This window comes from Triturus cristatus, chromosome 4_1 (assembly GCF_964204655.1).
Source record: "Triturus cristatus chromosome 4_1, aTriCri1.1, whole genome shotgun sequence".
Lineage (NCBI taxonomy): Eukaryota > Metazoa > Chordata > Amphibia > Caudata > Salamandridae > Triturus > Triturus cristatus.
In genome coordinates this window covers 357,960,002-357,980,351 of record NC_140585.1, presented here as the reverse complement: position 1 = coordinate 357,980,351, position 20,350 = coordinate 357,960,002, and the positions used below count along the sequence as shown (strand labels likewise).

At 47.7% G+C, this 20,350-nt stretch overlaps 1 protein-coding gene across 10 annotated transcripts in view; it reads left to right on the top strand.

Moving 5' to 3' along the window:
• AMN1 (antagonist of mitotic exit network 1 homolog) overlaps positions 1 to 20,350 on the top strand; it is a 716,979-nt gene that overhangs the window by 542,778 nt on the left and 153,851 nt on the right. The window lies entirely within an intron of this gene.

Below are 20,350 nucleotides of genomic sequence, written 5' to 3'. Positions count from 1 at the left end.
CAGGAACAGGTTGAACAATGTGGGGGCCAGCACACAGCCCTGCTTGAGGCCGTTATTAGTTTGTATCCGCCTTGACAACATTGAGCCGTCCCCCACCTTGATTTGAATCCAAGTGTCTGTATGTAAGTTAATTAACAGCTCCAACAAGCCTTTTGGAATACCCCAATCATTGAGTTTTGACCATAGTAGGTTGCGGTTAATGTTATCGAATGCTGCTTTGTAGTCTATATAGCAGAGGTGTAGAGGCAATTTTTTTGTCTCTGCCTTGTCAATAAGCATGCCCATCGTCAATATGTTTGTTGTCGTCCCCACTGATTTAACAAAGCCTGTTTGATTGACAGGTATGAGAGATTCCCTCGTAGCCCATTCTTTTAATTCTTCCAAAATTAGACCTGCGAAATACTTCGCATCGTTATCGATTAGAGCAACTAACCGATAATTTTGAGGAAGGCCCCTATCCCCTACTTTGTGTATAGGGGCAATAATGGAGCCCTTCCAGGTATCTGGCAAGATATTTGTGTGTCTGATCTCCCGGAAGAGAGGTTCAAGTGCCGCTGCCCAGTAATCCATATCTTGTTTGAAGAGGACGGGCGGGATCCCGTTTGGACCCGGCGCGCCTTCCCTTCTTCCTTTCTTTATGTGCCGCTTTATTGTGGGTACCAAAGAAATATGATCTGCGTCCCCCACCGTGTCCTGGTCAGTTCGGCACCATTGTAGCCTATTGCCGTCGTCCTGGGCTCGTACAGGAAAAGGATTGTTCATGTTCTGATTGGCCAACAGATCTCGGTTAAAATGGTTTTCGAGATATGCTGCCCAAATTGCCTCTGTGATGTTTGATGTTATCTCCGTTTTTGCAGGGTGCGTTAGTGAATTTATTGTTTTCCAAAACCTTGCACCATCATTCTTTTTTATGTCCTCATGAAGGGTAGCCCAGTGTTGTTCCTCTAAGGTTCTGTTAGCTTCCCACTTAAGTTTTTTTTAATGAGGCTTTTAATTCAGAGAGTTGATGCAGCATCCTTTTGTTGTTGTGATCCTGCTGTACTATTCTCCTTAACTTGGAGATTGAATATTTTATTTCTTTAATTTTCACTCTGTGTGATTGAGGGAGGGTGCCCGACTTATTTGTCCTTGTGCGCAGTTTAGGTTTTGTTGCGTATTGCCCCAAGGTGGTAGTGAACTGCACCCATTTCGCTACTTCATTAGGGCCCATGCGCTCCATGTAGTGTTGTTTTGCCAGTCCAGTCAAAAGTTCGCCCATTGTGGTCGAGTACTTGATCTTTTTAAAGTTTTCGGTATAAATGGACTCTTTGGGGGCTGTCGAACGCTCGTAAGTTGGCTTAGCAAGGTCCATAATAATTTCCTGAGGCCAGTGATCGCTATCTGCTTGGATCCCAATCTGATGGGATATTGCGAATTGGAAAAGTGGAAGTGACATGAAGGTATAATCTAGCGTGCTGTTTGCTTTTTTTGAGTGGAAAGTTGAAGCTGGCGGGTTGTCCCCTGCAAACCTGCCATTTAATGCCCTTAAATTAAAGTTTTCTAGTGCCTCAAGTACCTTCTTTCCCAGTTTTGATTGAATGGCTATTAGTGGCTTGCTTTGTTGTGGTAGTGCCCAGAATGTATTTTGTGCCATGGTACCTTCCTCTTGTGTTGTTCCCATAAGATTGAGGTTGAAATCCCCAGTGAGTACTAAGTTCCCTGTTTTTTCCCCCGTAATACACTCTTCAATATATGCATATAACTCCTCCGCTGCTTTTTTCTTTCCTTTGGGGTGAATATAAGCATTAACCAAGATGCAGTTATTGATTGTTTTGCCTAGTCCTGTTGTCAAAGTCAGGTTTACTGCGAGTGCAGCTGTCGCCGAGTGCCCGGTTTCTTTGGCCATCACAAAGCTGGTTGTAGCTACGTATGTTACCAAACCACCTCTTAAATGACCATACTTGGCTGAGCTCTTTGCGCCGGAGAAGAAGCGTAGATATCCTTGCAGGTGAGGGGGCTCGGCAAGCCAGGTTTCTTGTAGCGCTATTAGATCAAAAGATCGAATGTAAGCTATAAAGTCTGGGTCAAGCATTTTGGATGCTTGGCCATTTATGTTCCAGGAACATAAGCGCAATTGGTCCTGCAAGTTATCCGTTATTGGCCACTGCACTTGTCAATTGCTGTTAGTTATGGTTCTCACAAACCGTCTTTGTTCCTGCCACCCGTTAGAGGCTTGTCTTCCCTGTCGTACTCCGAGAGTGAGTTCGCTCGACCCGTTGCTGCCAGTACGGCTTGGCCCGACAGCACTTCTGAGAACCGAGATTTTGCTACCTTCTGTATGCTCCCTCGGATTCGGATTTCTCTCAGGGCACAGTACATCCGGGTATCGTGGCTTTGTGAAGGGCTTCAGCGGAATGCCCCAGTTTTTGAAGATTTCAGATTCCAAAAGAATCTTTCGTGCCATGTCTGCCGAGGCCCAGGTCGCCTTCGTTGCTTCTTTTCCTATTCCATCCACAGCTAAAAATTCGATAGACTTCAGGTCCGAGCTTACCACAGATGACAATGGAGGAATATGGGCCAATAATCGCAAGATATTGCCTCTATTGAGGATGTCGTGGCTTCCTTTGGAGGTAAAATCCGGGATAAACCATATGGCATCCGAGGCTTCCCCTTGGTCAATAGCACCTCCAATTGCGTTGTCCTTGTTTGGTGTTGCTGGCCGCTTCGTATTGCTAGCTGTGTTTGATGGAACTCGATAGCCCTCTTGGTTGTTTTCCCATACTGAAATTAGATCTCTTGCATCAATTGGCGAATCAGAGATTTCGCGACGTGGAAGCTGTTTGTTTAAAGTCAGGATTACAGGGGCAATTGTTGACATTGTTTGATCCACCTGTAAATATTTTGACACCGTTTCTTTGGTAATGGCTGATATTTGATTTTCGGTTAGTCCTAGATCCTGTCTTCCTGTTTTATCTTCCATTGGACTCATAGGGCCTTTTGGGCTTTCCATGGGTTTTGTGCAGGGCCAGATGTTAGGTATTAAACGGTTCCCAGACCCGGGGTCGACCAATGTGGTGTTGGACCCAGAGTGTAGGGGCGCCACTGCTTGATTGCTTTGTGGATCAGCTGCTGTCTTCACTAAGATTTTATTTGCTGGTTGGGCGATGTCATCGATAATGCCGACTCTTTCTTCTATTTCGTGATTCGGTGATATTGCTTCAACCAGATTGCTCGTGCTTTGTTCTGCAGTTTTAATTTGCCCAAAAAGTTGCCTAAAGCCTTCGCGTTTGGAGCAGAGCTTCTGTTTCCTCCCTTTGCGTTTTTTCGTTCTCCTCTGTTTGGCATTTGATTTCTGGTTTATGTCCACCTCGTCTTCGACACCTGCTGATAGAGGTGTTATATTCTCCGTCCTATTTTCCCCCATGTCCTGGATAATCGCTACCGTTTTTTGATGGTAATGCCCACCGGTCATTGTTGTATCATCGCGTCGTTTGGCAGCGGTATCTTTGCCGAGGGTGGCGTCTTCCTCAGCCACCCCTATTCGTGTAGTAGACTCTTTGCCGGGTCCATTTGGTTTGTGGCAGCCCGGTGCACCACTGCTGATCTTCTGGCTAAGTTCTGCAGATTTAAGATGTCCGCATAAGTCTGACATTACTCTTGGCAGAGTGGCCAGTTTGTCAATGATTGGGCCACATTCACAGTCCGTGTTGTTTCTCCTTTTGGTGTCCACATGTTGGTTCCATTTGCTCTGAAGAAGCGAGTTTAATGAGCCCAGCTTCCCGTCTATTGCAACTACGAATACTGCCAACGTATCTAGCAGCGTTAGTTGGGCATCCATTTTCTCCGATTGATATTGAGCTGCGTCCACCAGGAGTTGTACTGTGTTGAGGAGGCTGGGCCATGCGCTTTCTTGTCTAGCCTGAGCTGAATATACATCCTGGTTCCCATCACACTCTTTGGGCCCTGCTTCTTGGAGCACAGATGACACTTTGAAGAGTTGCACTGTTTCTGGCCCCTCCGTTCCTGCTGTGTTTGTCTGCTGGAGGACCATTCCACAATTTGGTATCTCACTGGTCAGCCTACTTGTGCTTAGGTCGTTGGGGTATGCCGCCATGAGATCCTCCCACTCCTCTTTCTTTAAATAAGAAGAGATTTCAATCACTTCTGGAGTGCAAATCTTTTGACTTCCATCTTTTTTTCCCGTCCCTTTTGACGCCTTAGGTACTGGTGTTGCTACGTTGTTTTTTATATCAAGGACTACTAATGAGGGTTCCATCTCCGATGACCTTGCTGGAGCGGTTTCAGGTTCCTCTTTCCTCCTGCCCTCCTCATTATTGCTTATGCCCTCGAGACCCTCCTGGCCTGATTCATTGCTCATGCTGACTTTTTCGGTGCTAATGTTGATGTTAGCGATGTTCTTCTCCCATTTTAATGGTAGCAAATCTGTGGCTTCCTTTGGCCGATGTATTTGTATTAAGTTGGCATCTATGGTCATTTCCCGTCTTACCGGGGTGTCTGCCATCACGAGCTTTAACCCCGTTTTGAGATTATTGCGATGAGGTGTTGAAGTTTTTTGGGGTGTTATTGCTTATGTAGTGCTTTTATCTTCTCTGCTGTTGTCGATGATGTTGCTGTAGCTGTCGTCCAGTCGGCCCTGACTGTCGCTGGGATGGTGGTTTAGAGTTGGTTGGAGCAGTTCGAGAGGTGACTGAAGGCCTGGTACTTTGTTGATCTTAGAAAATATAATATCGCCTGGATTCTTTAAAAAGCTAAATTTTGTATAGATTTTAGGCTGAACCAAGGTTGTGTTCGTTTTTTTTTCCCCTTCTTTGCTTGTCGTAGTTCTTATTTGTTTGGGTGTAGTTGTAGCACTATGGGCTTGAGCTAGCTCCACTGATTCGCTTGAAGCTGTTAGGTCAATTATTTCAGGAGGGGGGGACTCCACTGTAGGTTTGGACACGTCTGTTTGTGCCTCGGACTCCCCCTTAGATGATTTAGTCCTTTGTTTCAGCTTGTTTTGACTTCCTTTGTGCGTTTGGCTCCCTCGGATCTTACCAGATCTCATGTTAGATTGTTGAGCCTGGGTTGCAAGGACCGACAAACGGAGGAAGGTAGGGGTTAGAGACCACCCTGACCGTGATGTGGATGTGGTTGTCGCAGTGGCAGCACTCTAGTCCTTTAACTCCCCTTTCCCCTCGCTACTGCTCTCTCATCTTGCCTTTGCGAGTGGGAAACTGGCGTCGCCTCCTACCTCCTAGGGCAGCAGCAAGGTCTCTTGAGCCAGGCAAGGCAAGCAACAACTGGCGGCAGCGCAGTCATGCAGCTTCTGACATTCAATGCCACTTTGTACGTGCACCGCCGCGGTTTCCTGCCTTAAGTTCTTTCTTTTGCAGTACTTTACCGATAGCTAGCAGCTCATTGTTAAGTGCTTGATTTTTTTTCAGGAAATCGGACGGTGAAATCGGCCGGGACCAGGAAGACTGGAAACCAGAACTGAAACACCTCCTTGGAAGCTTAGTTCGCAAAAACGGTTTTGCCCACAGTTCCAGACCAGGTTATGTGGGGTAAATCCTGCCGTTTGCTTTGCGGGGGTCCAGGTACCCGGCCGCTCCGTGACCCCCACTGCTCACAAGCCCCCTCCACCTCTCACCGCCGCAGTTTCCTCAGCTTAGCCTCCGCAGCCACCAGTCATACAGTCTCTGATCCTGCCGCAACAGGGGAAGAGACACCGGCTTCGGGTGGCGGCGTGACGGCGTGGAGCTGCGGGTCTCAGCCCAGTCGGGCGGTCGGGTCGGGTCGGGACTCTGTCTCAGGCTCAGGCTCTCGAGGTGCAGGCGGACAGACCGCAGGGGATCGCCGCAGATCGTAGCGGGATAGAGGCTGCGGAGCCGGCAACCAAGCCGCGATTCAAGCCGCGAGCGGCAGCAATGGCAGCAATGACGTGGCTCCTCCTCCAAATCCAGCGCGGTTAGCAGTGCATGCAGGATGAGCCGATGCAGTATTAGGGTTCTACTGCTCGAATAGTGTAAAGACAGCTTTACCTGGACTGGAAACAAGCATCCTAGGACCGATTTCGGGCTTTCAGCCCTTATCAGCCAGGATAGCTTGACTCCAGTGGCATGGAGAGCACGGGACCCACGTCTGGGCATACCCGTCCCACTCAGGGTGACATATGCAAAAAGAACAATTGATGGACAGAATGCAGAACAATGTCATGCATTGACCCCAGTACAGACATCTGGGCCAAAATCCATCGTTTTTTTTGCTCACCATGCCATTCCAGTTTGGACCCAGCCATATGCCAATCAGTCTTGACCCTGCGCCCAATGGGAACAGTCTAGCCCGAACTGCCAGGCCACGTCCTCCCTGGACTGGAAACAAGCATCCTAGGACTGGTTTCGGGCTTTCAGCCCACATCAGCCAAGATAGCTTGACTCCAGTGGTGTGCAGAGCACGGGACCCATGTCTGGGCATACCCGACCCACTCAGGGTGACAAATGCAAAAAAAAGAATTGATGGACAGAATGCAGAACAATATCATACATTCACCCCAGTACAGAGATCTGGGCCTAAATCCCAAGACTGGTTTGCATATGGCCAGGTCTAAACTGGGGTGGCATGCTGAGCAAAAGAATGATGGATTTAACCCAGATCTCTTGACTGGTCGTGAATGTTTTGATTTGTTCTGCATTCCGTCCATCAATTGTGTGTCTTTTCCTTTCTCGCCATAGCTGCGCCTGGTATGCCCAGTCCTGGGTTCACTGTGCCACTGGAATCAAGCTATCATGGTTGATGAGGGTTGAAACCCCGAAACCGGTCTTAGGATGCTTGTTTCCGGTCCAGGATGGACCTGGCTTGGCAGTTCGGGCTGAACTGTTCCCATGAGGCACAGGGTCAAGACTGATTTGCATATGGCCAGGTCTAAACTGGGGTGGCATGGTGAGCAAACGAGTGATGGATTTAGCCCAGATCTCTTGCCTGGAGGTGAATGTTTTGATTTGTTCTGCATTAAGTCCATCAATTGTGTGTCTTTTGCTTAAATAAACATTAGCGGCAGACAATCGATATGCTCATCCAGACCGGAGATTAGCAGGATGATAGAAGGCGGAAGCACGTGAGGATAGCTTTCACTGAAACTGAGACGTCTGCAATCAGTAAGTGTCTCTGAAGGCTGAGGTAATCCACATAGCTGTTGGCATTTTATCGCCACTTCTGTGCATCCCCTCTTTCTAGGAAGCGTGGTGTTCTGCGTGTGTGCTTGCTGGAAAAAGAAATATCTTCAGGGTAATCTAGACTGAGAGGCACAGAATGGATATGCATTTAGGATAACTTGCGTCCTTGGTTAACACACATCTCAAATTCAAATCCCCCAGGTGATGAAGGTAGATAAATCTGTTACAATAATTCCAATACCAAAAGAGCTTCTCTATTGCGCCCGGTTTCCATTTATGTCCTTCTTTACACTTAAGAGCATAAAGAATGTTTTGGGTAAAGGACTTCAAAAATTCAACAAGGTCTATTGAGCTCAAATCTTCCAAAAGTTGTGTTAGTGAAGTTTATATTTTATTCTTTATTTTTTATTCCATCAAAGAGTATTGTCTCACAAATGATTGGTTACAGACTGGGTTTTCAATTTTTACGTAAACTAGATTAGTTTCTTTATGTTGTAATTGGTAGCCTTGTGATTTCACATTGCTTGGTTCCCAGATGTTCACAACAAAACTACTCAAGGGACAGTCTGCAACAACATTAAACAATGGAATCAGGTAAGCATCAGCAAGGAGTAGTCCGAGGGGGTGCCAGGGTCTTGCAAGGAGCATGTGGTGCAGTGGGGTGTTGGTTTTCACTGCCCATCTGTGGTGGGTACGGGGAAAGTTGCAAACTTCTGAATCTGCCTGCTCGATCCCCCTCACAGCCTCTTAGCATCTGGGGGGGGGGGGAGGGGGGGTCTGAGAGACTCTGTAAAGCATTCACGGCCATGGAAGAGATCCCAGACCAGGCATGGAAGGGAACAGGGAGTCCGTGCACACAACATGAGAGGGGGCTGTGTGACTAAAACCGGGAGCGAAGGGGGCTGTGTGACTAAAACCAGGGAGCGAATGGGGCTGTGCTACTAAAACCAGGGAGCGGAGGGGGCTGTGTGACTAAAACCAGGGAGCGAAGGGGGCTGTGTGACTAAAACCAGGGAGCGATGGGGGCTGTTTGACTAAAACCAGGGAGCAAAGGGGGCTGTACGACTAAAACCAGGGAGCAAAGGGGTCTTCGTGACTGAAACCAGAGAGGGAGTGGTGAAAGTGGTGCCGTGACAGGGCTGCATACATGGACGCTAGAACATCCCAGGGAGAAATACACCCACCACCAATGAGGTTAGGATTGGAGCTGTTGTTCCGTAGAGCTACAGAAACTTTAAATGCCTATTTCAAAGTGGACTACTCTGCTAAACAGGTTCCATTTATTTAAGGCTGAAAATGAATGACTATGAGTAAAAAAAACTGTGGTGCAAAATAGCTGCAAAAGTTTCACTTTTGTGCCGCTAATTTTCAATTTATGTGCCGCTAAATTTGCAAATCTATACTGCAATTTCCTGGCGGGTCTGATTATACCATCCTAGAAGTAATGTTCTTGTCGAGAGGTTTAACAGAATCATTAAGGATAATGTACAGTTAGCCAAAGCAAATGGGTTGAATTGTATCGTAGAACTGAGGAAATTGTTGTGGGCTGTTAGGAAAACTCCCAATGCTGACACTGCAGTGTCTGCTTTCAGGTTGCTAAGAGGCAGAATTCCTTCATCTAAAATGTTGCGGCAGTGGATGCAGAGATTTTCTACTACTAGGTCCAAGGTAAAAGACATTTTGGAATAAGAGATTGCTGGCACAAAACAAGTATGTTGGAAAGAGCGGAAGGGGTGTCAAAGTGTCTGTGGGTGATTTTGTTAGAATTAAAATTCTGAGGATTTTGTCCCAGGGTGTGTCTAGGTGTTCAGGGCCTAAGAAGGTGATGGAGGTGAAAAAGAGTGTGGTGAGATTAGAGGACGAGAAGTGGTGGAATAAGGACAGGATTTCCGTAACACATGAGATGGAATGTGGAGGTCCTATCATTGACAGGAGAGGGGGTTGTTTTTCACATGAAATGAATGAGGAAGGTGTGATTGACTAGGGAGTACGATTTGCAAGAGGTTGTAGAATTTCTCAGTGAAGTAGACTGGTTCCCGAAAAATGTCATGATTTTATCATATATATTTATATAATATAAGTGATTACGACCAACAAGCTGACGATTTGAGTAAAAATCTCAAAGCCAGACATTATCCTACCAAAGTAATCAGAACTGCCAATAAGCGAGCACGCAACAATCACTGCGAAGCCTTATTGGAAATCTTTCCTAAACCCAAAGACGAAACTATAACCTGTGTGACTACATTCACCCCGATTTCCAATAAGATAAAGAACATCATTCTAAAACACTGGAAGATTGTCAACACAGGGGAACTGAACTTGGAATGTCCCAGATATGCCTTTAAGAAGACCCAAAATCTCAGGGATCTCCTGGTACACACTAGACCGCGCACCCAGAGGACCATGCAACAAAAAACTGTGTCTACTTCATTACGAGTCCATGTAACCTACATAACAACACCACCAATCAAAACTAGAATCCGTGAGCACAAAAGCAACATCCGCTGCAGTCGCAGCGCTACCAAAATGTGCAACCATTATATTGAGTCCCGACATACCACTGATCATCTGACATGGACAATTTTTGAGGACAACCCAACCTGGAGTGCTACTACCCTACTTAGAAAAGAGCAACGTTGGGTGTTCCGCCTTCACACACATACCAATGGCCTAAATGATGATATACCCTGGATCGAACTTCGATAACACCTTTCGTTCCGGCACACCATCCCTATCTGTCCTGTGATTTGCCTCAATTCCCTGTATATCACCTCCCATTCTACACAAAGATATTGCAATACTTCTACTAAGTTGTATACTCATGTGTTCCGTAGAACATGTGCCAACACACCTCAGTCATTCCTGGGCGCTGTTCCCCCTTTAATGTCATAGATCAGGTCTCCGTCCTTCATGAGACCCTGACATATTTAGCTCACTATTTGTACTCTGGTTTTCGTTCCCTTAATGGCTCCCCCTTTCCGTCTCTCTGCATTACTGTATCTTTTATTAACTGATCCATGCTGCCATTCAGCAGACATTACACATTTTTACATTCTCCAATTGCGGAGTTTATAATACACTTTGCACACCCCCAACGTTGTGCACTTAGACGCCTCCATTCTTTAGTTTCCTTACTACTCTCCTTCATAGCCTTTTCTGTGTACATCACTAGCTTTCTTACAGTTCCAAGATGGCGGCCATATTTTCCACTTGGAGATCTACCGAACATGCTCCAGATGGCTGCCGTGTACCATGTGACTGCTGCGTCGCACCCGACACTCCCAGAGCCACTTCCTGTAGCTGAGAAATACAAGACCGGGCAGCATCCTGCCCACATCTTTCTCTGCGCACTCGAACTGGGGCCACACGCCTAGACCTGCTTTACAGTTTTTTGCCCACCTCACCATTGTTTATATCTATGTTTTGACTATGGTCCATAACGTTGAGGACATTGACATGGTCCACCTTACAAGGACCATCTTGGTGTACTAATATATCTGAAAGAGACTGTGTTTATAGATTCCTTACCTGTGGAATCAGGCGTCCAACTGGATTTGGAGATTTTTTCTTTAGCAGTACCCCTGCGCGTCGGTAGGTGGTGTCGGTCAACTCTGCGTCCGTCTTCTGCGTCGTGTTTGCCAGGATGACATTGCGGTGTCTATTTAGACGCTGCCCCTGCGCGATGACGTCAGTTCTTTCTTTTTCCGAGCGAGCCTAGCGCAGATCCGGAGCGTGCTTGCCCCTTAGTCAATTTTCACTAACGTTTTTTTACTTTTTGTCAACGCCTTTTTCGAGTCTTCGACTCCTGGTGCCCGAGGGATGTCCCTACGCTGAACCGTATTCAAGCCTTGTGATTCCTGTCACAAGCTGATGTCCGTCACGGATCCTCACGTCGTTTACCTCTGGTGCCAGAAGCGCGACCACGACCCAAAGTCTTTGCAGGAGCGGTTCCGAAAGCTTTTGGAGGCCCCGCAGTCTGCTCTGCACCGCTCGAGGTCCCAGTCGAGAGGAAGGTCTCGGGACCGGTCGCAGAGCCACCACCACCATTCATCTTCCAAGATGTCGAGAGGAATTGGGTGATGCCAGTGGTTTGGATACCTCCCCAGAACTTGGAATGCTCTCACCCCTTACCGTGGCTATGGAGGACGGAGCTTCCTACGCAGTGGGGTTTCGTAGGGCGTCTGAGGCCTTGGGCCTTGAGCTTCCTCTGGTGACAGTGAGGACTAACCTCCTGACAGAGGTGCTTCAACCGGCAGCGGCCTGTTCGGAGCCCCTTCTGCATTTTAATGAAGCCCTCACCAACGTCCTTTGTTCACTTGGTCCAAGCCCAGCGCAAGGGCTCCTGTGGACAGAATGATTGTCCGACGCCAGGGCCTGGGCGACCCACTTTTCCTCTCCCAACACTCAACCCCCAAGAGCTTGGTGGTCCAAGCCTCGTCCTCTAAGGGCGTATTCCCTACTGCTTCCCCAGATACGGAATCCAAGGAGCTGGACCACGTTGGGAAGCTTAGCGCTGCCGTCGGCGAACACCGCATGCCTCTTGGGCCGCTATACCCATACGGTGTGGGACACGGATGCCCAAGTGCTGCCACAGTGCCCGGAGGAGGCCCGCACTGTTCTCACCCGCTCAGTGGCGGAAGGTAGAGATGCAGCTAAGTTCACCATCCGATGTGGGCTGGATGCTGCCGACTTTCTGGGCAGAACGGTTTCCATGTCAGTAGCCTTGAGGCGCTACGCCTGGTTGAGGATGTCTGGTTTCCCTGCGGATGTCCAATCCACCTTACTGGACATGCCCTTTGATGGCCGTCACCTTTTCGGTGACAAGGCAGACTCAGCGCTCAAACGCTTCAAGTATTCAAGGGCTACGGCCAGATCCTAGGGCCTCGCGGCAACCTCACGTCCCACGCAGTCTGCTTTTCGCCACTTTTGTGGCTACCGCAGGGGCGCCCCACTAAGTTTGCAGTCCTGCCACCGGTCCGTGCAAGCTACCCAACCTCTGCATGGCCTCGGACATGGGACCCAGCGACGCGGGTCTGGGGGCGAGCGGGCTGGCCAGTCCACCCACAAACCCCCTGCAGCAGCCTCCAAACCCTCCTTGTCCGACCTTTCAGGGCCACCAGAGGCCAGTGGGCGGCAGGATTCGCCATCACCTCCCCACTGCCAAACATCACTTCGGACAGCTGTGTTTCGCAGTTAGTCCGAAGGGGCTACTCCCTCCCCTTCGAGGCTACCTCTCCTTCCATGCCACCATCCTTCCATCGCATATCGGAGGATCACTCGGGCCTTCTCCGCCAGGAAGTTGTAGCTCTTTTGGCCAAGGGAGCTATCGAAAGGGTCCCTGTGCCAGAAGTAGGTCGCGGTTGCTATTCCCACTACTTTCTGGTCCCCAAGGAGGACAAAGGCCTGCGTCAGACCTTAGTCCTCAGGGCCCACAACTGCTTCCTCCGGAAGGAGAAGTTCAAGATGCTCACGTTGGTACAGGTCCTGTCTGCTCTAGACCCCGGAGACTGGATGGTAGAGTGGTACTTGAAGAACGCATATTTCCATATCCCCGTCCTGTCAGCCCACAGGCGTTAGCTACGGTTTTCAGTTCACCCTGCTCCCCTTTGGCCTTACCAGTACCCCTCGGGTGTTCAAGAAAGTGATGGCAGTGGTCGCAGCTCATCTGCGCAGATCAGGGGTTCCAGTCTTCCCCTATCTTGACGACTGGCGGTTGAAGGCGGGCTCGCCCTAGGCTATCTCCCTTTTCCAGACTACGGCGGACCTCCTGCACTCGCTAGGGTTCACTATCAACGTGCCGAAGTCACACCTGATTCCCTCTCAGAAGATCCTTTTCATGGGGCAGTTATGGATACAGTGCAGTTTCGGGCCTATCCTCCAGATCCGGAGTCCGGAATATTCGGGGGTATGATACCGATGTTTCAGCCTCTATCCCGGATTTCGGTGAGAGTGACTCTGAGGCTGCTGGGCCTCAAGGCCTCCTGCTGGTGGATCATGCCAGGTGGCATATGCGGGCTCTGCAGTGGGACCTGAAGTTCCAGTGAGCGCAGCTTCAGGGGAATCTTTCCAACGTCGTCCAGATCTCAGAGGGGACTGCACGTCAGTGGCAGTGGTAGCTCAAGAACCTGGATTGGGTCAACGACAGATCCCTCTCCCTTCCCCAACCAGAATTGATAGTAGTGATGGGTGAGTCACTTCTGGGATGGGGTGGTCACCTGGGAGAGGCGGAGATCAGGGTTCTCTGGACTCCGGCGGAGTCGGGTCTCCACATCAACCTTTTGGAGCTCCAGGTGATCCATCTTACACTGAAGGCATTCCTTCCTTCTGTCAAGGGAAGAGTAGTGCATGTGTTCGTAGACAACACCACTGACATGTGGTACTACAACAAACAGGGCAGGGTGGGGTTGTGGACCCTATGTCAGGAGGCTCTTTGGTTTTGGACTTGACTGGAACATCAGGGCATATCCCTAGTGGTTCAACACCTGGCAGGTTCTCTGTACGCCAGGCTGGACAAAGTCAGCCGTCGGTGCATGATGCATCACGAATAGCATCTTCACTCTGAGGTGGTACAAGATCTCGTTCAGCAGTGGGGAGAGCTTTGGTTAGATCTGTTCGCCACCAAAGAGTACGGGCAGTGTCAGGACTTCTGCGCATTGGAGTTTCCATGGTGGCACTCGCTCAGCCACGCTTTTCGTCACAAGTGGAATTGCGGCCTCCTGTACGCCTTTCCGCCTTTACCACTTCTGTCCAGAGTGCTGAAGAAGATAAAGCACGACTGGGCCGAAGTCATTCTTGTGGTTCCGGATTGGGCACGAAGAGTCTGGTACCCTGAGCTCTTGCGCATGGCCAGCGATCCTCCGATCAAACTGACTCTTCAGGAGGATCTTTTGTCGCAGCAGCATGGGATGGTCCTCCACCCAAACCTGTCCAGCTTCCACCTCCTTGTGTGGAAATTTAGCGGCGACAGTTGACAGCTTTTGACCTTCCTCCTGAAGTTTGTAATGTCATCTTGGCAGCCAGTTGTCCCTCCACTAAAACCGTATACGCCTGCAGATGGAACAAGTTTATGGCATGGTGCACAGCTAAGGCTGTGGATCCCCTTTCTGCCCCTTCATTTGGAGGTTCCCTTGTATATACATTCTTTGGCCCAGCAGAGCTCTGCCCTGGGCACTCTTGAAGGCTACATTTCAGCCAGATCTGCCTTTTTTCGCCTTCCTGATCAGCCTTCTCTTTTCAAGTCCCCTATTGTAAATAGATTTCTAAAGGGCATTACTCACCTCTTTCCTCCTTCTCCATTCATAATGCCCCAGAGGGACTTGAACCTGGTCTTAATCTATCTAATGTGCTCTTCCTTCGAGCCTCTTCACAACTGTCCTCTCAGGTTCCTCACTCTGAAAGCAGCTCTCTTTGTTGCCATCACCTCTGTTCACAGGGTGAGTGAGCATCAGTCTTTGCCTTCAGAACCTCCTTTTCTTGCTGTTTACCCAGACAAAACAGTTCTCAAACAAGTCCCTCTTTTCTTCCCAAAGTGGTTACCTCTTTCCATATAGGACAGACCATCACTTTGCCCACCTTATTCCCACCTCCGCACCCTTCCAAGTCGGAGGAGAGACTCCACCGTCTGGACCCAAATTGTGCGCTGTCTTTCTATCTCGACCGCACAAAAGATTTCCGGGTGGACGATCAACTCTTTGTTGGATATGTGGGGGCCAAGAAAGTTCAGGCTGTACAAAAACGCCCCATCTCTCGATGGGTTGTCCTATGCATTAAAATCTGCTACTGCTTGGCAAAGAAGGAAGACCCAGTGGACTGCAAGCCCACTCCACCAGAGCAACGGCAGTTACTACTGCCTTGGGGTGTGGAGTCCCACTCTTTGACATCTGTCATGCGGCCATGTGGGCATCTCTGCACACGTTCACCAAACATTATTGCCCAGACAGCCAAGTCCGGAGAAAAGGCTAATTCGGCCGCTCTGTTCTCCAGGACTTTCTGGTGTAAACTTGGTTCGTAGACCCACCTCCGGGGTTGGCATTGCTGGAGTATCTATTGTACAGATAAGGAATCTATAACTACAGTCTCTTTCAGATGACAACGTTACTTAACTTCGGTAATGATGTATCTGTAAAATACATATGTAGTTATAGATTCCTTACCCCCCACCCATCCTCCCCGTTCTGCGAACAGACTTCTAGGGCTAGGGACTCCCTTCCAGGACCCTAGTTATGTGCACCAGAGTGTCTTGAATGGCTCTGCGCATCTGGAGTGGAAAGTCGTGTCCGAACTGATGTCAGCGCGCAGGGTACTGTCTAACTAGTCACCCCGCTGTCATCTCGGCGAATACAACACCGACAACGGATGCACAGTCGACCAACACTACCTACCGACCTGCAGGGGTACTGCTAAAGAAAAAATCTCCGGATCCAGTCTGACACCTGGGGGTAATTCTACAGGTAAAGAATCTATAACTACATATGTCTCTTACAGATGCATCGTTACCGAAGGTAAGTAACTTGTTCTTATACACCAAAGACATGACTAATTTCTGTACTGTCTGTTTGTTTTTTCGCCCCTACCCCTCTCCCTCTTGTCGTTTTAGATTGAACCATCTTGTAGGTGCCTCTGGTGGCACTACTTCAATTGATGAGGCCATCTCCAACACCTTTTTATTGTATCTTACTTCCTTTTGGTCCTGAAAAACGCTAGTGATCTCCTCCTGGTACCATCAAGAGCACAAAACATGTCGACATAACACTTTCCACTTACACAGTATCTCACAGCTACTGAAGACCATCATCACCCTTGAGCAGCTGCTAACAGTTGGGTTTTTTAACCGTGACAGAGGGATCTCTTTCATTAAATCTGCTCACTACAGATACCCTCTAGTCATTTTTAACTCGCCTATCACTGCATGAGCACTACCTCACACTCATCATACGGCGTGAAAACAAAAAGATCTCCGACAAAGCGACCCTTTGGGGGACCCTTAGGGCATTGCAGCACCGGCCCTAAGAGGAGCACCGCCCTATGATGAAGCATGACATCCCTAGGGATGTGTGAGGGCGCCAAGTAAAAGTCACTATGACTTGCCTTCCTATCTCTCTAAAACGACTTCCTCTGTCTTTTCTTAGGAACAGTGGCCCTTTATTTATATTGTTTCAGTATTTGGAAGCACAGGCACTAGACATTAATTAAGCTCCTGGTACTCCTTCTCCTTTTTGAGTATAATTTTATTGTGTACAGTTGATTGTTATCTTGTGCACCATTTGTATTCCGTTCCTAAATTAGGAATGGGTTACCTACCTTCTGTACTTTTCCCTGCATTATTCCAAAGTCGCTTCTGCAGAAGTAAAGAAAAAAAAATCTTCCTTGTTATCCTTGTCACTTTCCACTGTTCTAGTGTATTTTGCTTGTCAGTAATTATTTGTTTGTTTTTGTTTATGATTTCAACATTATTTAATTTGACCTATTTATGCTTTAGTTGTGCATGTGATTAGGTTTCATTTATATAATTCTATAATGTAATGTTCTTATGCCACATGTATTTTGTTCTGAAATGTTGTGAGGGAGAAGGTGTGCTGTGGTCTGCTTAGGAAGTTTGGTGTTTCCAAGGTGATAGGAGCGAGGAAAGAGCCAGTTGAGTTGGCTGTGGCAGTTGCTGGCTGCTCTCCTGTATTCCTACACACTTACTTAAAAATTATACTTGCCTCTGGTGCACTACGTCTTATTAGACTCCTACTCGCACACATCCCACGTATTCACAAAAACAGATCAAGAGTACAGGCCTTACCCTACATTATTATTATTATTATACTCATTTATACTGCGCAATGAATCATCCCCATGGGGATCTCTTGGCACCTGAGAAGAAGTCACCTAAAGAGCAGAAGGCTCTTAAAACAGCCAAGTCTTAAGCAGTTTCTTAAATCGAGACAGGTTGGAGGCAGGCACGGATCTCATCAGGGAAACTATTCCAATGGACGGGGGGCTAGGTGAGAAACGGCCCGACCGCCCATTTTGGCTTTCCTGAATCTCAGCATGCAGAGCAAATTACGATTGCTAGATCTCAACTGACGCACGGGTAGATACAGTTCAAGTTTCTTAAGGTAAGAATGGCCCGTCCCATGAAGGGACTTAAAGACAGTACATAGACGCTTGAAGACTGCTTGTTTTTTAATAGGAAGCCAGGGCAGTTGACGTAGGAGGTAGAGATGGGGTGCGTGCTGGTTTATTAAGGGCAAGGCGGGCTGCACCACTTGCAATTTTGATAATAGGACTTCCCTTATTCCGACCAGCAAAGAATTACCATAATCTAGTCTACTAACCAAGAGCGACTGAATGAGGGTTTTCCTTGCCATAAGAGGGATCCAAGGGAAGATCTTTCTAAGCATTCGCATTATTCCAAGGCAGGTGCCTGACAACGTATTCACCTGTTCCTCCATAGAGAGTTTGTCAATTCCAATGCCTAAGTTTTTAGCCCATTTTTTTGGTGGGGGCTCCTCTCCTAGTTCTGATGGCCACCATTCTGAGGTCCACAGTTCCTCAGCTTAACCAAACAGCAGTATCTCTGTTTTGATGGAATTAAGCTGAAGAAAGTTCTTCTTCATCCGTATGGCTATATTTGACATACAGTTTTTAAACTTAGCTTTGGTCACTGCAGGGTCCGCCTCTATAGGGACTATCAACTGCGTGTCATCTGCATCCGCGATAGTCTCGAACCCGCAGCTTCTATTAATTGAGGCCAGAGGGCCCACATATATATTAAACAAGGTGGGACTCCAGATGGAACCCTGCGGGACCCCCTTATCCACAGAGTGGTCTGTGACACAAAGGAATCCAGCTGGACACATTGTGTTCTGTCGGTCAAATAACTTTGTATCCATTTAAAGGCCATGCCTCTGACAACAATTCTCTGGAAGCTTATCCAGGAGGATGCGATGAGAGGTGGTGTCAAAGGCTGCCGACAGATCGAGGAGAACTAGCATCGACGGGGTCTCATTGTCCAGTGACATCCTTATGGTGTCAGTGACTTCCAACAATGCGGCCTCAGTGCTATAACAAGCATGGAAACCCGACTGGGATGAATCCAGTAGGTTATTCTGTTCCAAATAGCCAGAGAGGTGACGATTGATTAATGTCTCCATGATCTTTGAGCTGCAAGGGAGGAGGGAAATCGGCCTTTAGTTTTGTAGATAAATAGGATTTGCTAGTCCCTTTTTCAGCAAAGGTTTGATAAGTGCGTTTTTCCACTTACTAGGAAATGTGGTTGTAGCTAACAAGATGTTACAGACTTCAGTCAGCACATCGGTTAAGACCGGAGTAAGTTCTGACATAACGACAGGCGGAACCGGGTCTAATGGAGATCCAGATTTCACCTGAGCTAGTAAGGAATCCACTTGCTCACCAGTGATAGCAGGGAAAGATTCTAGGCTCGGAGAACAAGGGTTTTCCTGGGGGAAGGCTCCCTCGTAATGAACCTCCTCCGGACCGAAGGAGCAATAACTGTTATCAATCTTTTGAATAAAATGGCTAGCAAGGTCCTCACATAACTCTTGTGTGGGCAGAGGTACCGAGTTATTGGCCCTTGGGTTAGTGAACTCCTTAAGAATCTTAAAGAGCTCCTTGGAGGAGTTCTTTGTTTCCGTAATACGGGCACCTAGATGTGCTCTTCTAGCTGTGTTGCAGCTTTTTAAATAAGCTCTATGTGCAACTTGATAGAGCGATTTTTCTAACTCTGATTTTGAATACTTCCATTTTCTTTCATTAGTTCAAAAATGGCCTTTTCTCTCTTAAGCGTTTCTGAATACCAAGGGGCTGGAGCTGCCCTGTACTGAATTTTTACCCTCTAAAGCGGTGCAATAGAATCATGCTTCCAAAGCATGGACCTATCTCCCACTACACATCAGAGCCTCCTCCTCTCTTCTGGAATCCTGCAGGGAGCAGAAGACTTAGCTCTTCGATTAATCACCCCCCTGCCCGTGGCAAGGCTAGTCACTCATCTGCTCAGCGCCAGAATACCCACCCAAGTGATAGTGTGTTTTACAGGTTCTCATAACATAACTTTATATAACAGCATGCATTCCAACATTTTGAACCTCTCATGTGGCAGATTTTGAAAACAAAATCGGGGGAATGTATTTTCCCAATTGATTTCTATTGAGGTAAAGACAATTTTAGGCATGAGAGCGAAAATAAAGCCATTTTTGGCTTTAAAAAAACAGGAGTTTCCCCTCTGAATCTGGTCTTTTGGCATGTATGTAACAGACGCACTTGTGTGTGCTCCATTAGTACTCAGTTCTTTCACTGCATTGTCGGGCTTTGTGATGTGACAGGTTCTTCCTGCCACTGTTATAATTGTGTGCTTGGAAGGCAGACAACATGGAAAAAATACTGTTGTTGGCAGGTACTGTTCGGGTGTATGTAGATCTCTGAGCCAGGACAGCACCAGCGTACAGTGAGGTTCACTGTGGCACCCATCACATGTATCTTGTACATCAGATATATCTTGTGCTTCCGAGGCAGTTCTTGAAAGTGTTTGCTTACATGCTTGCACACATGACTGTAGGGCGAAACGTTGGATAAAAGGGGATGGAGGTAGGGGCAGAAGGGAGGTATGAAAGGGCAATGGACTTGAGAATGTGAAGCACACAGGGCAAGGAGGGAAGGTCGGGTTAACAGTGCGAGACACACGGAATGGGCCAGCACTAGTGGACAGAGATGAATATAGTTCTAAAGAATTCACTCCATTACATTCCACGCACTGCAGTGGATTAGAAGTCAGCAAGTCAGGAAATTAATAGGAGAGTGGAGCAAAGAGTCTTACTTGGCTCTAAAAGCCACAATACAAGTCCAGCCACCTACATATTTAGCAGATAAATAGTGCAGCAAGCGCCATGTAAAATATTATCAAGACTCTGCAAAATTCTGAAAAGCATATTTTTATATGCTTTTTATTATAGTACATTAAAGTGTATATCTGCATTAAATGTAGTTTAATAGAAGTGGTACCACCGTGATAATGATGACATTAGTGAACCAAGAAGCAAGTCAGTTGCCAGAGTACTGACCTAGCTTGTTGTTATAGGTGGAGCGATATTAAAGCCAATGTAAACATGTAAAAGAGAGGTTTTCATAAAGGTAACATACTGAACTGATGTATTTCAAGGTGCATTCAGATGTGACGATAGAGGAAAAAGAGT